Source organism: Solea senegalensis, linkage group LG8 (genome assembly GCF_019176455.1).
Source record: "Solea senegalensis isolate Sse05_10M linkage group LG8, IFAPA_SoseM_1, whole genome shotgun sequence".
NCBI classification, from domain to species: Eukaryota; Metazoa; Chordata; class Actinopteri; order Pleuronectiformes; family Soleidae; genus Solea; species Solea senegalensis.
The window spans coordinates 4,245,447-4,263,113 of record NC_058028.1 but is presented as its reverse complement, the minus strand read 5'-3'; positions in this window follow the sequence as shown (position 1 = coordinate 4,263,113).

The window sequence follows — 17,667 nt, the reverse complement described above, 5'->3', positions numbered from 1 at the left end:
TGTGTTGTAGTGCAGGTGCAATATTATTATTATTATTATTATTATTTACCACCCTCCACTAGGACAAGTATGATTTAGGTAAGAATCTACTCACGGAGGACGTCACCAACACGTATCACAGTTTGAGAACAATGGATGTCGACACATTTCTCAATATAATTATATTTCATTGACTGACCACAAGTGGCATCAATGTCAAAGGTCATTGCCACACTGTTTTGTCTCTGGGAGCTCATTTTTAGTTACTTTTCTCTACAACTGAAAGCTTTTTTGGTCACAGGTGACATCAAAGCTATAAAAAAAAACCAAAAAAAACCCCCAGAGAGACAGCAATTGTTGACAAGAGCAGACAACATAACTGGGATGAGTCACAGTTCAGTGGTCATCACCCTCACTCTCTCCCTCTCTCACTGGTTAAGAGCTCACAGAGAGAATAACAGTGATTCAAGATGATAGAATGCCCAACAGCTCCGTCCAGACCTGACCAGAAAATTGCTTTGTCAACTGTTTGCACACACCACGACTTGACACAATGACAGCGGGAGCTCCACAGTGTTGGGGAATTATAGAGCAGCAGGTGCACTGCGGGCAAAAAACACAACAACAAAGGAACACATCTGTGAATAATTTACCATAAACGCACACAGCGAAAAAATCTCATACAGTGATTGAGTCCAGCATGCTTCAATTATACTTTACGTTATGTATTTAAGTCATGAAATGACCAGGATACGTCAGCACAGATTATATTTGTATCTAGTATTTCCATTGTACATAGTGCTTATTTACATTTTTACCACAGTATTTTGGCTGCATTCTCCACAGGTTGTATTTTATTATTTTAATCGATGGTGTTTAATTAAGTGTAACTAAACCCCGAAACCAACTTTTATTCAGGTGTAATAAAGCGTGCTGCAAATCAATAAAAGTGGACGCCACCATGGAGTTTCCCTCACATCGTAAACTGTGTCAGCACATTCAGTACTTGGATTTAAGGGAATAGGTCCTTGAAAGTCTGTGAGAAGTCATTGATTGATCAATTGATTGAGTAATTTGATGTCAACCAAGCATGGTGTGTGTCGATCCAAGCTTTTTAAAATCAGTATAAAATCAGTCTCTTCATCTGTTTAAAAATATTTACTGGCCCAGATTTCACCATGGTTTTGTCACGGTTGTGTTATAATGCTTATTTCTCTCTCGGTTTCTTCTGTTATTTCTGGGTTTAAGCCACCATACAGCATCCAGGCCACCTTGAGTGCATTTTCTGGGTGTGTTAGTCCGTCCATCCTCTACCGCTTTATCCTCCATATGAGGGTTGTGGGGGGGAGCTGTGCCAATCTAAGGCAGGAGTCCATCACCGGTCCATTACAAGGAGACAAAAAAACCATCCACTCTCACACCTACAGTCAATTTAGAGTGTCCAATTGACCCAATCCCCAAATCTGCATGTCTTTGGCCTGTGCGTTCGCCCAACTTTGAGAAATAAGGAGTCAGGTGGAGGTGTGGGGACTGAAGCAACTCTTATAGTCACATTTCTACTGATATCTCTTTTATTCCTTCTTCAAACATTGTCAGATTGCTCACACTGGTTCCCTCAGTCAGTCACTTGCCAAGTTTGAAGCCTGTCAGGAGACCTGTTACAGTCAGACAGAGTGAGAGAGGTTCCTTGCATTTATAGATAGACTGGGATTACTGTGGCACTAATGCTCACAGGTGTATACATTTTTACAGGTAGCTCCTCGTTAGTAGTTTGAGGAAGAAAGACAAAAAAAAAAAGCTGATATGTAATGTTTCTGTGGCTGTGCCAGGTGTGCACGGCTATTAAACAGTCTTCTGCGAGTGAAACGACACACCAGTGGCACACGCACGCAGATTTTCAAAGCGGTCGCATTATTCAGAGAATGAAGCTCTGACCTGATCCTCTCTGTTTTCGTGGAGGAAGCGAGCGGGACGAGGTGGGATGTGGATGATTATCACCGCATGGCACATTGATGCACACACACACACGCACGCACAGGCAGGTAGTTTTCAGTCCAAATGGAAAAGTCTGCAAACCAATTAAAAAGAGATTCTATGAAAGCGGCTGTGAAAACCGTGACCCCCCCACACCGACATGCATGAAATCACATTAGCCACGTCTTCTTCAAAGTGATTCCCGCCTCACTCTGCACTTACAGGGAATTGGTTCAATGCATTCTTGACATTTTTCTGAGGGTATTCTGCAGCTGCTGACTCCGTGGCAGCACTCGCACCACACTCGCCGGTAATATGAACGCTTCCAGCTCGGAGGCTATTTCCCCACAGCTTTCAGCGTGAGGCGCTGTGACCTTTGATTCATGCTTTGGCTCTTTTAAGGCCGATTAAACGTCTGCCTTTGAAAAATCTTTGAGTCGCCGCACAAGGGATCACTCCCCCCACCACGGAGGAGGGGACGGCGGCAGAGGGAGAGGGAGTGAGGATGAAAGCTCTTATGTCCCGAAGAGAGGCTTTGGCTGCGTTTGGCAGAGCTGCACGATCACACAAACCCCTATGATATTGACAAAGACACAGATGAGCTTTGCTCGGAAAAGCCAAGGACAAACTGTATCGCTTCGGTGCCAAAGCCCCTGGGATTGATGTATGATGTCAGGGCAGATGGATGAAGTGTCAGGTTTGCCTTTATTTTAGGACGATTATCTTCAGCTCAAGAATCTGACCTCCTCCTTTTGTGGAGCGGTTAACGATTAAGGGCGACGTTTCGCAATTGGAAATTCGCCGACGTCACCTGCACCCAGGCAATTATTGGCCGACAGTGGCTGTCAATCAAACTGGTGTCCACTCAAATGTGCAAATGTTTTCCTTTAAATGGGAACATGATGTACAAAATCAACATCACGTTCCACTAAAGAATCAATTGAGGCAATTAACTTCTCAGGAAAATCCAAACAGACTGTTATGCAACCAGCGGAGGTGCCCCCTGGTGGCTATTTAGTACATATTTACTTTGCGTTGGCCTCATTGGGCAAACTGGAAGATTATCTTAATTTTTCATATAGCAGTTACAATAATTTGAATCACCATCGATTGATAATCGGCGATAACATGCACTGTTTCAACTGCTCGCCCTATATTTAAAGACTGTTTCGTTCAAAAATAACTACCGTGTGAAATCTCTGTAGGTTCCTTCTAAAAAAGTCCAGATTACAGCTCAGAAGGTCACATTCACACCGTGTAAAAAAAAAAAAGAAAAAGAAAAGAAGTCGCTGATTGATTGAAAGCTTTATCGATGTTGTACTGAATACAATGAGACTGCAAAACTCCAGCGGTGATTTGAAAACAGAACACTCCATAAATAAATAAATAAAATAAATAAAAAAAGCATAAAAAGAGACCACTCAGTGGTTCACAGCCTGTTGTTATGAATTGCACGGTTAAAGACACGCCTTGAACTTGGAGTTCCCGTAGGTGCTGCTGTGGACTAAAATGTTGAAGGTTAACGCACGTTTTCAGGATTTTCAAGTGTTTTTAACTGATCTACAGTTCGGCATTGTTCACTTTGATCCTTGTGTCACTCATGACTCTTCCAGTGATGACACCGGCAGTCTGTTGACATCACATTTCGGCTCAGCGAGCTTGGAACCTTGTCAGAGCAGGTGCTGAAAAAAAAAGCACCAGGAACCAGGTGCTATCACTGATGGAAAAGCAAAAAGTTGAATCGCCGAGTTGAATCGTACTGGAACTGGGTAGTGGACAAGCGTCATTAGTTCTTCTGCCAGGGAAGAATTAAAGGCGACATAGACCGGAAACTCCAATTATCGCTGCGTTTGTGTGTGTGTATCTGCGTCATTACCTCGTTTATGAAACCCTAAAGTTTCAGAACAAACAGTTCAGCCACTGCTGAGAAAATAGGGTTTTATTGTTTTCCTGGGCTCTGCGAAGCGGATCGGCACTTCCATAATTTGATGTCGTCATCAGAAATCCTCACCACCGTAGCGCCTCCTGGTGCGGGCACTAGTCCGGGCACATCCGGTTGCGTACATTCAACCGCAGAAGAAGAAGAACTACTCTTGTTGTAGCTGCTGAGATGCAGAGCATCCACCGTGCCAGAGGGGGAGCTGTGTATCTGAGAGCTGGCCTATCGATTACGTCACTTCCAGGTACCCTGACAATCACAGGACAGTGGGACAGAGCTCTCGTTGGCTGGCCAATCACAACACAGTCCACGTTCTGGGGGTGTGGTTTTGGTCTGAAACAGTGCGGCTGACGAGAGCGTCAGTGAGGAGATATTTTGATCGGCTCGTTTGCAGCGATTAGGAGGTTTTTAACCATGAAAACAAGTTAATTTATGTAAGTAGACCACTCCATAACTAACATATATGTGTGATACAAGCATAAGATGTCACCTTTAAGGGCCTGGTATACTTCCTCGCCAGGGCCCTGTAGTATCTGACTTCACCATCGGGTGCCGGAACAAGTCTGGACGCCGGGAATAAAACGCATTCCTACTATAGAAGAGAGCAACGCTACAGCTCCCTCGGACACGTCTGAAACGTCCGTCGGGCAGGGGAGTCGGGGTGTCAGTCAGTTCGAGGGATGCCAAGTCGCGACTCGGATGACTGTCCTTGGCGACAACTTGAAATGTTTTTTTCTACTTGGTGAGCGGGGCTTAATACTCCACCTGCTGGTGAGGCTGAAGTTCAGTTCACACATGCGCTGCACACCCAACGCGCTCCTTGTGCGCGGTTCCAAAATCGAGTTGCGTGTTGATGACGTAAATCACGTCTATACCCAACGCACAAGTACACTGGGGACTTTAGCTTTGACAGAAGTTTAAAAAACGACTAATCCATCTGTTTAGAAACATGCTGAACTGCATGTTAATGCAAATATCGAACCAGCTAATTGCAGTCAGAATACTGAGCGACAGAATGAAGAGGAGGGAAGGCGATTTGGAGCGTGGCTTGGTTGTTGTTGTTGTTGTTGGTCCGAGTATTTTCAGAATCTACTGCTGATGCTGATCGACGAGGATTCTCACGCACAACCATCTCCAGGGCTTACAGAGAAAGAAAATATCCATGGAGCAGAAGTTCTCCGAGGTCAGAGGAGAATGACCGGACTAGTAACTCAAATAACCTCTCGGTACAACCAAGGTTTTTTTTTTAAGAACCATGTTTGAATGCACACCATGAAGCAGAAAAAAACCCCAACAGCAGATGCCAGTGCTGAATACTTTATTCAGAGTCCTGTGTACCTAATAGTGGCCTGTAGTGAGTGAGTGTTTCTCAGTCTCAGAGATGAATCAGTCATCACTCATGGTTTCACGGCTCAGAGCTTAAAAGCAGCGCTGGTGATTGGAAAAGGGAGGAACGTGAGGAACGATAAGAAAGAAGTTTAGAGCCGTTTGGAAAAGCCAGAGATTTACGTTGCTTGTTTTAAGTCTGATAAACAGCTGCTCGACGGCACTAAGGGCTTTTCACACAGATGGGAAGTGAACGAGATGACGTTCAATTTGCATATAGGACCTGAGGAGGAGAAGCCACGTTATGTAACGCTTGTGTTTTCACCTCCACCGTTTAAAGGACTCCTTTTAAATCAGTTTTTTTTTAACCGTCTCCAAAGCCTCACTTGGCAAAATAACATTTGTAAATGACTGCAACAACAAACTGTTTACACCCACAATGTAGTGTGTCGTCATGGAGCTGCACACTTCAGGTAAGAAGAGTCCAACCTTCGCTTATGACCATCATTATAATCAGGTTGCCTGGATTTATTTTGATTTTATGGCCGTAGAATTGTCAAAAAGTCCTGAGGTTGTACCGTAATGACAAGTATATGGGGGCAAATGTCTCTTTTTCTCTGCTTTCCGGGTTCCATCCATCCATTTTCTACTGCTTTATCCTCCACATGAGGCTCTCCACAGGGGGGTGCTGTCTACAGAGCTCCCCCTACAGGTTTGGAGTTCATATTTTGACAACCGTCCATCTATTGTCTTCTTCTTTATCCTTACTGTCATAATGAGACATGACACAACATGACAGGGTCTGCTTATGAAAGATGGAGTAAGATGGAGAAAGATGCACTGTTTCATAAATATTTAATTTTCATTCTCACAATTATCCTTTTGATGAATAGAAATGATGTGACTTTATCCGTTGGCTGCGTCCTTCATATGAAAACTGAATACTATCAGACTTGACTGAGGGAGCGTTTGTGTGTATACAGCAGCAGAGCAGGAGTGGGCGGAGACTAGAAGCATTGATTCTGTCCAAACTGCTGAACAGCCGGGTTTTTTGAGCAGTAGAATTAAACTTCTGAAACTTTTCATGGACGCTTCTTTGTGTTTTGCAGTCGTCCCGCTTTACTCGCACAATGTCGCTGTAGCCTCCATCAGTCTTCACGTTAAAAAACAATCGATTGAAGACATTTGTTTATATTTAAAAGTTATGCACCACAATGAATCATTAGTTAATGATAAACTAATGATTAAATAATGATTTAGGCCTCGTCACACGTTCAGCTTTTTGCAGAGGCACAAAATATGAATTGGGCTTTGGTAAATGTTAATAAGTGGTTCAGTTATTAATATTATTAGTACTTTGCCTTATTTGTGTACGTTATTGTAAAGTCTTAGCAAATGTGTCTGGTTTTTGTGTAGAAAGGTCAAAAAGACAGACGGACAGAGAGAGGACAGTATGATATTTAAAAAGACAATAGATCATGTCATGCAGATAAACCAGTTACAATTGACTGAAGTGCTGGCAGCTCCTGATTTGCAGAGCCACTTGGCACAAACACACACACGGTGCACAGCAACACTGCAGCCTCATGCAGTTCTCTGCACAGCATAAAGGACTTTAATGGCTTTTTCTCCCACTCCACTTTAGCTTTAGCAACAACACCAGCTGCCAGTCATCGCCCGGGACGCCGCACCTGTCTCGTTAGGATGCATTTAGCGCAGTCAAAATCTGAGATTACAGCCTGTAATGAAAAACTGTAAATGGAGATATAGTTTAATCCAACACTCAGGAGGAATAACTAATTCCTCTGGAGAAGAATAGAATCGACTTTGAGTTTTAATCTATGCAGGTTCTACAGTGAAGAAGGAGAGTTCTTGTTTTCTTGCTAAAAATCTGATATTTTATTAGGGCCCGAGCATGAATATGCCAGAGCCAACGGCTCCTGGGAACCTATTGTTATCCTTCAGATTATTATTATATATAGCTTTCCGCAATAGTGGCATAGGGCGTAGGTAGCCCCAGGGCTCTATAGCGCCCCCAGTAGTTGGGTCATGGTCAGACAAAAGTGGTCGGATTGGGACAAAATTTGGTGAGTTTGTCAGGCTTACTCCAAAGTTTCTTGAGGAATTCTGGGGAATTTTTTGATTATTGTTATTACTTTTACACCTGATCTGTGATGTTGTCCAAAAGTGTCTTTGTTATAGGAGGAAGTAGAACCACTGATCACTAAATATTCGGATGTGTAACGGTTCGCAAAAGTCACGATTCAGTCATTTTCGATATGGAAAGAAATGGGGAAACAAACATGAAACTGTTTTTTATTTATGAACAAGTTTAAATGACTAAACTGGAAACATAACAGCGAATAATTGTCCATAATTTCCTGAACGAAGGACATTTTATTGATTTATTTTTCTCATTTATTAGTTTGTTAAAGAAGAAGTTAAAATGAACACATCACAGATGCATTGCATTTAAGATTAATTTTTAATCTCTGTCCTTTTTTACTGTACAATTATCAAAAATACGTCAATAAATCTATGTCAGTAAAACATTTCCCTATATACGGCCAAAAAATATATCAAAGAAAATTAACACAATTTAGAGTAAGGTTCGAATTATTTCAAAATAATTCTCAATATTGTTGCACCTGTTACGAACAAAGCTTAAAAAGGTGAATGTGAAGGTTCTCAAATAAAAAAAAGAAAATGTTCCACTTCACATTCAGTTTGACTAAAAGTCCCAGCTTGTGTGTTAAAAATGAGGAGATTTACAGACTTGAGGCTTAAATGTGCATGGTGACATGGAGAAATGATAGGTTCACTGTGAGAAGAAAACACAAAGTCCAAACGAAAAAGTGACGACATCAAACTGATCCAAGAGTCAAGTTTGTGTTGTTGTTTGAAGCAGAAGAGACTTTAAACTTCTTCTTCTTCTCAGAGCAGACAAAAGTTAAAACAAAGTTCACGTTGGGTTCCGATCGTCCTTTATTGCCTGCGTTAACCTTCTCACCTGCCGCATGATTGCTTTGCCAAAGTTGTGATGGATTTTTAGTGTATTGCATCACCTCAGACACACAGACTGTGGCTTTATGGGCTGTGGAGTGTTTACGTTACTTATCCGAGTCATTACCACAGAAAAAACAGTACACATGTAATTAGCAATTTAGCTTTTTATGCTGCTGATGAGACTGGGAAATTGTTGGTGATGTGGTGGTTAATTCAGCTGTGGTATCAGAGCAGGATCCTTTATGTTGCTGTTTTTTGTTCATTAAAAATAAAATTAGAATGATGATTTTACGTTCATGTGAATGATTTACAAGTCACTGATAAAACCTCTCATTCAAACTGGTCACCATCAGCAACATGAACAGCTCATCATCAACACAGCTTCCTAAGGCCCGCCCACAAACAAAAAACCACGGCGCAAAGAACAAATGTATTTTTAAACAAGAAAATACAATATTTACAATTTTGAATGATTAAATCAATATTTTTTTTTTGCAAATCTTATTCCATAAAATGATGAGAGCATTTCTGGACCTAAAAAGCCTCAGTACCCCTCTCAAAAAAGTCAGTTCACATAATCAAAGAAGAGGGACAACAGGACGGGGAGTAAAATTAAAACAAGGTACACTCACTCGGGAAGGACTGCAAAAACAAACAAACCGGAAACTAAATAGGCAAAGAGACGAAGATTTAAGAACAACACACGACAACAAAGAGTCCAAAAGTGAATAGAACACAAAACATCTGCATCACCCACACAGGGGTCATGACACAAATGTGCATGACTATGAACTGTGGGTGGCGCTAATCCAAATGGCACCTTTAATTATTAGAACAAGTTCAGAGGAACAAATCAAAGATAATTCCACCAATCGCTTTCATGTGGCCAACCACAAAACATCAAGTCATAATGAGTTAATAATGTATGTTGCTTTTGATAATGAGCTTAAATATGCTTTTTTTATTGTGAACTATACAATTAATTTTGGAATTCTGTGAAAAAAAAAAAAATTAAGATCATATCGCCCAACTTTACTGAGGAGTTGCTTTTTTCCCCAAAATTTGGACTTATTTTTTCCACTCACAGTATGAGACCGCTCACCAAAATGCATGCAAAGCGATCATTCTCCTGTACTGTTTGAGAGATTCGAGATAACGGCAAACCTTTTAAACTCTAAAGGTTAATGTTGCACACATTTTAATTTTCAAATATCACCTTTAATTATTATCCAGTCACATCTTTTGTCATTCCTCAAGTCCCGTCTGCTTAAACTTAAGACGTAGAAAACACAAACTGGACGTGTTCGTGCAGTCTTCAGCAGCTGAAGATGCATCTTAATGAGAGTCATGCACAACAATAACCTAATTGATTAGAGAAGGACCATCTGGCCGTCGTCCGCTTTCCGATCTTGTCATTTTTGACTCATACATTTTCCCTACAACGGTCTCATAAAGTGGCGCCGTGTTGTCTCGCCGCGTGTCTTATATATTTTTCCACAGGAGCAGATTGTTGGTAAAATCAAATATGAACGTGCAGCACTTCTGCGGCGCCTTCGTGCCAGACCCATGAGCCCGCTATCGCTCCTGAGGGAGATTATCAGGTAGTGAACAGATTGAAACGAGACAGAGAGAAGGAGAGACAGAGGGAGAGAGGGGGAGATGAATTGCAGCATCAGCTGCAGGAAAATTATCCACACTAGACTCACCTCTGCTTTCCCACACAGAACTGCTGTTCGTACACTGGCACAGATGCTGTTTTCCAACATGAACATCCACCTCAATTCTCTCAGGTCTCCCTTTATTCCTTTGATTATTTGATTCATTACCTTCCTATAAACGCAAGGAATAGCCGAATAAAGATTCACTTGACAGGCTTCAAACTTGGTGACTTACTAAGGACACCAGTGTGTACGGTGCCAACTTTGGCGGTGTTTAGATGAGAAATGTATGAGATATCGGTAAAAATGCAACTGAAAGAGCTGCTTCAACCCCCGACTACACAGAAACTAATAAAACACAGGTGCATCACATCAGGGGAGGGGAAAAGGAACAGGAAGTCAAGCTAGACAAGGTACAGTCACTAGGAGGAACTACAAAATACACGTTTTTCAAAATAAGAGCGCTCAGAGAGCACAGACCCAAGGCTTTATATTTGATCATTTTCGGTTTCTGAAATGTTTACAGTTTGATCCACTGGATCAAACTTTACTGCTATTAAAATCATGTAGTTTAAATCAGACCATGTCCGTGTCACCCTGTTTCCAGTCTTCACTCCCTAGTTTTTTTTTTATTTTGTTTCCCACAAATTCTCAGAAAAGGATTTTCTAACACGCGTAACGTACATAATGTGTTAAGGGGAGAAATATCTGTATTCGCCCGACACACACTTTAAGTCATTGGTTCCCAAAGTCTGGGTCAGGACCCACAGATGGGTTGCAGGAGATATTTTTTGGGTCCCCTTTTAATTTGTTGAATTTCCCACAACCTTATGTGTTTAAGATTTAAACAGCATGAATACAGTGAAGTTCAAAAATTCTGATATTTGCTGTAAATTAGTCACAACATGCTGACTCCAACAGACTCCAAATGCTCAAACAATCTTTTGTGATTATTTTCTTTATTTTATTTAATTTAATTTAATTTTTACTTGTTTGCAAATAATTATAAAGAACAGAAATCACCACCCACACTCAACCTATTTTCAAAATCCCTGTGTCGAGGACAAATATCACAACACCCCCTTTTATTCTGCTTTAAATGTCACTCTTGATAAAAATCTTTCCTCTTTATTTATTTCAGTGTGTTATGATCAAGGTCCCTGCTCTCTGGCTTCGTCTCTGCTATAATAACAAACACCAGGCCTGACTTTCATGAGGCCACGGCAATAATACCAGAGACAATAAAGATAATGTAAAGCTGGCAGCAATTTAAATGGTATTAATGAGCAGCGGGACACATTACTGTAAGAAAACTGAACCGATACGAGGAGGACGGAGGCGGACGACAGGGTAAATTTACGCCCGAGTGTCCCGAGTCGTTCCAACGCTGACAACAGACATAAACCACGCGTCCGTTACGCGATCGCGTTTCTCCTGCTAACACGTTGGCAGTTTGCCTGTGGAAGAGTTACAGCAGAGTCAAACTCACAGCAACAGCAAACACTGACAGTTTCACTGCTGTGATTAAGGATTTCAGCCACGCGCGACGATTCACCACCATCTCTCGCCTTCGCCTTTCTCCTTAAAGCCGGAGAGGAAACACTGAGAGGGAAATTACTGTACAATCTTCATTAATTCATCGTCTACCGATTTGTCCTGATGCTGGTGTCAATCCTGACTGACAGAGGGCGGAATGCGGGCTACACTCTGGACAGGTCGGCAGTCCAATGTCCAGAGAGTCCAATTAACCTCTGTATGTTTTTGGACTGTGGGAGGAAACCAGAGAACTTGGAGAAAACCGGGTCCCGAACCCCGGTCTTTTTGCTGCATAGACAACAGCGCTAACCACTACATTCACCATGTGGCCACTGTACAGTCTTACTCTGATGTAATCCTGCTGTGCCGTGTTCACACTGGACGTTTGAAGATTCGGAGGAGCTGGAGCTTTCTTCTTCCGAGACAACGGAAGGAGGCGGGGCTTGTTGCGTGGAGGGGGCAGGGTGGAGGGCCGATGACGGGGTTGGAACAGGAGTGGTCTCCTCCGGCTCATCGGGCATTTTAGCGAAACTTCTTGAAACTGTGATTGGCATTTCTTGAATATGTGCCCCTGCTAGTTTAAGACTAGTCAATCTGGAACGTAATCTAGAATTTAGGTAACAAAATCCATCCATATAGGCCAAAAGAATGTGAAAGAATGTTGTGTTTCCACCAAACTAGAAAATCAAAACATTCAAAGTTAATAATATCGCAGGTAAATTACTTCAAGAACAAGAAAATGCAACAAAAAAACAAAAAAAAGCAAAGGCTGGGTTCAAAAAAATGAGGTCTTAAGGCGATTTCACACCACAGCTGTTTGGTCCTGTTTAAACGGAGCAGGGTTCGTTTGGGCAGGTGTGAACGCTCATTCTGAAAACCTGGGTCTTGGTTCACTTACAGTGGGATATGCAAACGGACTATCCAGTGAACCAAAGACAGGAAGTGAGGATTGCTCGCTGCTTCCCCTGCTGCTCATACTGCGCAGCTTCTTGTGAAAAAAATTAAAAAACAAAAACCCCAAGACTTGCTAGTGTTGCTCCAAAAACCAAAGACGGGAGGTGATCCTGGATAAAAAACTAAAAAGGCAATAATAAGAAACTGTGGCTGGCCAAAAGAACCATAACATCCAGGCTTTTTAAACAGGAACGAGTGAACGGTCACAATCAGGATAAACTGCAGCAGGTGAGTCGGAGGTCGTGGCGGGAAAACAGATAATGGGGTTTCCCTGACCAGCCTGCAGGGGTGGTCAGGGAACACACCCACTCACAGACAGATCCAAACAAATTATTCTAATAATGTATAATATATGACGTCACCTGTTCCGTATTCTTTGAAAAATGCCACGTAATTAAAATTAATAATGTAAAAGAGATATGGCTTCTCTGAGGATTTTTTTGAATAATAAGCTCACTACAGCTGGACAGTATGAGAGACTGAGTAAAGGAGAAACGTTGACCCCGGCTCCAGAGCCATGATGTAATTTGTTTACTTTAGTGCGCTCTTGAGAAATGCAATTTATTTATAATTCACCACTTAACAGCCCGTGTGCAATTTGCTGTGTGTATTTTTGTTTCGGTCGACCGGGAACTCAGAAATGAATTTTCCCCCTTTACTGTGCCCGGATTGTTCATATGTTGTTGTTGGTAAAAAAAACCAAAAACACAATATAGCATTCTTGGGAACCATCGTGTTTAAACGGCAGCTCTGTGGACTGAGCTGCTGCTGGTAGTAAAGAGATTTAGTGGGTTAATTCCCACTTGTGCTTGAAATCTTTTTTTTTAAAAAAAGCACACATGGGCTCTTTAGAAAGCCCATAAAATAAATATGAATCTCCACTTTGCTCCGTCTTACTGCACATTTCCATACATTAAAGTGGGAGATCCAACAAGAGCACAATGTAATATTTAATATATATAAAAACGAAAAAATCGTGTACACAGATTATGATGAGATGACATCAGCAGCCTGGAAACGTGAATCAAGTGTGCGTCAGAGAAATGACTCTTCTCTTGTAAATGTCACACAGAGAGAGAATTCACGAGGTTTGTTTTGTCGGCGCGTGGCTCCGAAACATCAGAGAGCAAATTAAGAAATTTAAAAACTGCTTACGGTGAGAGAGAGAAGCCTGCTGTGAACACACAAACAGCAACAAACATGTAATCAGGGGAGTTTTGCATTGGATGCTATCCATTATGCTACTTTAAACAAACAGTCTTGCTTAAAAATGTTTTTGTCCCTGTGGGAAAATCAAACGGATGCCGGTAAACGATATTCCGGTACGCGAGAAAGTGCAATGTGCGATGTGTGTATCCTCGCGAGATTTCATGTCCTTATATATGTGATGTCATGTGACTGTCTTGAGACTCTCGCGCCCTGTAATCGTCCACCGCTCATGCACAAAGTTGTAATAATTTCCCCCTTAGGGAGCCTTACATTCCCTCTTATTCCCCCTTGATCTGCTCCCTTGCCATCAGTGCAAGAAAAAAAACCCTTATATATATATGTATATATATATATATATATATATATATATATGTATACACACTTGAGGACAAGTGTTATTAGCCCCCCTATAAAAATGTCATTGTTTTAAAGGTATTTCCTAAGTGTCATTAACACAGGCTTTTCAAACATAATAGTTATATTTTGGATAAAATTGAATTTTATTATTTTTACATTATTTGAATTTGCACGCAGAAATTAACACTACCAGGGTCAATGTGATCAGCCCCCTTAAGAACTGACCTTTTTATTGAGCCACAGCACAAACTACTGTTGTACAACGTGCTTCACTTTGTAATGCTCAAACACATGTTTAAAATCAAGTTAAAACTGAGCAAAAACAAAAGAAATCCGTTGAGACGAGAGCCACGCGGTACAGAACAAGGCGCGCAGGGGCAGGAAGTGGAAGATTTTAAAGAGTCTTGAAAGAAAATTGGTGGCAAGATGAGTCTAAAGAGCCCAGAACAACGGCCAAGACACGAGTAATATTATAAAAAAAAGTGACTTCAACTTCTACCAAAGTCATTTTCTGGTAACATACTTGTATCACCTTTAATAAAGTACTTTATACAGGGCTGCAAACATCAGTGGGGAACTTCAAGCCACCACCTTATCTGTTGTTGTCCTCAGTGAAGAATGTAAAGTGCTGTTGCCGCCTCTGCACACACAGCAGATAAAAATCCATATCAGTAGATTCGGTCGTATATATGTTGCACAGCGAGTTCCCAGAAGGCCGAGCTAAACAATGTGCCCTGCCGCGGTGGCGGCGGCGGCGGTGGCGTTGCAGCCTGTTGTTCTCCTGCCAATAAAACTGATTAACTCTGAATTATGGTTTGTGAAAAACAAACACACATACACTGTGCCTCTCCCTCACTGTGTTCCTATCATAAATTTTCAGTTATGTACAGCAATCAAACAAGATTTTCTCATTTTTATTACACTGTGTACATGTACAGATTCCCACCTCCACTGTTGCTTATTATGGGTTATTTATTTATCTATCTTTTCTTGTCCTTGTCACCGTGACTTCTCTGTGTGCTAAGATAAATTCCCTCCTGCAAGGGCAATAAAGTTGATTCAATCTAATCTCATCGTCTTTTTTGGAATAAGCAGCTGGCAGAGAATATGTATCCAGACTGAAATATTTTAATAGCTATCAGTAGCCCGACATTATGACAGCACACTATTTATTTTACTATTGAAGCGGCCGTAAAAAGCAATGCTGCGCCGCTGACGCTGAAGAGCCACTACATTGTGACTTTCAGCACATGCCCTTGGTCCAGACTTTGACTGCAGCCTCTTCACTCAGAAGCACATATGCACGAGTTCATCACTTCACTTTATTTTTTTGTTAAAGGGACCTACGTCAAAAACCGTGTGGCTGCTGGTTGATTCTGTAGCACGGACACGATCATATTACTCTTGCAGGCCACACATGCATGAATATAATGAATTCCTCAGCCTTGCCAAACGTCATTATCATGATTTACTTATTCCAGACAGACGAGCGGAGAGATGATTCCTGCACGAGACACGGTGTGAATGCATAATGTGTCATTTATTTATTGTAATTTGATTAGACGGCGTCAGGAAAACAATATTTCGGGCTATTTTTTTTGTTTAAAAAAACTATGTGAGAGATGTGCACTCTCATCAGGATAAAGGGAACGATGCAGTAAGTTTCCAGCACCTTTAACAGCATTTAGCCGCTGTTACTGTGACGATGAGCTGACGGAGATGACAGTGGAGTCACTCCTGCTGAGATGGATCCTCACAGAGAGACGGTAATACATCAGACACTGTGGTCAGCACGTTATCCTGTCCTCTTCACCATGTACACAGCTGCATTCAAGTATAGATCTATAGCTCTGCAATGTGGAGAAAGAGCATGGTGCGTATTTTCTTGCGTTTCCATGAGGAATAGAACCAAAATAATCCACGTCAGTCGGCCGAAAAACGTCACTCCAGACAGCCACAAACCGAGCAGAAAAAAACCTGTGGTTGTCCGTTGTGTTGTGTTCTATGTCGTCGTCGACGCATCCGTACAAAAGTCACACGATGTATCTTGCCATTGGGTTAAAGCCCCGCCCCCCATGATGGAAATACAGCATTAAAGTTAAAGTTAGTTTTTATTAATCCCCTTAGGGAAAGTATTCCTCTGCATTTGACCCATCCTTGAATGAGGAGCAGTGGGCTGCCACACTGAGTGGCGCCCAGGGAGCATTGGGGGTTGGTTACCTTGCTCAGGGGTAACCCAGCCCTTTTTGGCCGGCTGGGGATTTGAACCGGCGACCCGCTGGTTACAAGTCAAGTTCCCTTTCCACTTGGCCACGGGCTGCCAAATTAGAGGACACTGTGATAGTAGGATGTGTCGGGGAAGGACAGGAGGAGGAGGATAGGAGCCCGTTTGAGGACACCAAGGAGATCATCATGTCTATCAAGGAGGTTGACGATATATAAATATCTGGGGCTGCAGCTGGACCAAGATTATACGATCCTTGGGGCCACACGGTTGGTGTAGTGGTTGGCAGTCTTGCCTTTGCAGCAAAAAGACCGGGGTTTGAGGTCCTGAATTGACAGCGAAAGTGGATGTTTGTTTGCCTATCGCCAGCTGAGACTGGCACAGCTGATGGATGGATGGATGTTCTACCAGTCTGTGGCAGACAGCGTCCTCCTCCTGCAAGAACAGGGACACACCACGACTCAGTGGTGGTGGGTACAGAGCTGGACTCTCTGGAAACAGCAGCCGAAAGAGGGATTCTCGGAAAATGGTTCTCCATCCTGGACAGCGCCCCCCAGACAGAGGAGTGTGTCAGCGTCAGAATTCCCTTCTCAGACTTCTTTACCCTGTAGCCAAAGCTTCTAGCTCTCCATCCATCATCTACCTTCTACGGCTTTATCCTCCACATGAGGGTTGCTGGCGCCAATCCGAGCTGACTTAGGGTGGAAGGCGGGGTACCTTCTAGTTCCGGATTCCTCAATTCAGCTTTCATGAAACAGACCTCAGGACATTTATGATGTTTTGACACAAATCTCCCTCCCTCTCAATGATTTGTACTGTAATGAATTAAACACCAGAGAAAGTCCAGGCTGAGTGTGAGGCTGCTGCTGCTGCTGCTGCTGCTGACGCTCTCCAAATAGTGGCAAACCTGCTTGTTATGCAGAGGATTTCCCTCAGTGCAGAGTGCTGTCTTACCACCACTCATCACAGAACCGCCTGCATATGTGTGTGTGTGTGTGTGTCCCAGTAGGAATAAAACTTGTTTCCTGCAAATAGGTTACAACTCATAGGTGTGTTAGAGGATGTCTGCTTGACTTATTACGCTGCTTCAAACGCCTGAGGCTAATAGAGTTTTCATGGACCTGAGCTGGTCTACTGGGCCGCTCAGCCGCTGTAATTTTAGTACTGACAACATCGGTGAGTAGAGGAACTGTTTGTCTGCTTCACTGTCCAACACTAACGGCTCATCCCATATTAAACCTCTCCATTTGTCAATAGATGACTGAAAACTGAGCCTTTTTTTAAACAATAATGAGGCAAATTTGATTCATTTTATGAGAACATTAAACCTGTGGGTAGGTGTGACTGGACCTCTGCATTATTGATGTCACACGTTAGCATTTCTGCATCCCCCGAGGTTCTAACCACAGATGGGAGTAAGTCTCAAGTCTTTGCCTTTAAATCTCAAGCAAGTCTGCTTCAAATCAACAAGTTACAAGTCATTTCGTATATGAATATAGGAGATG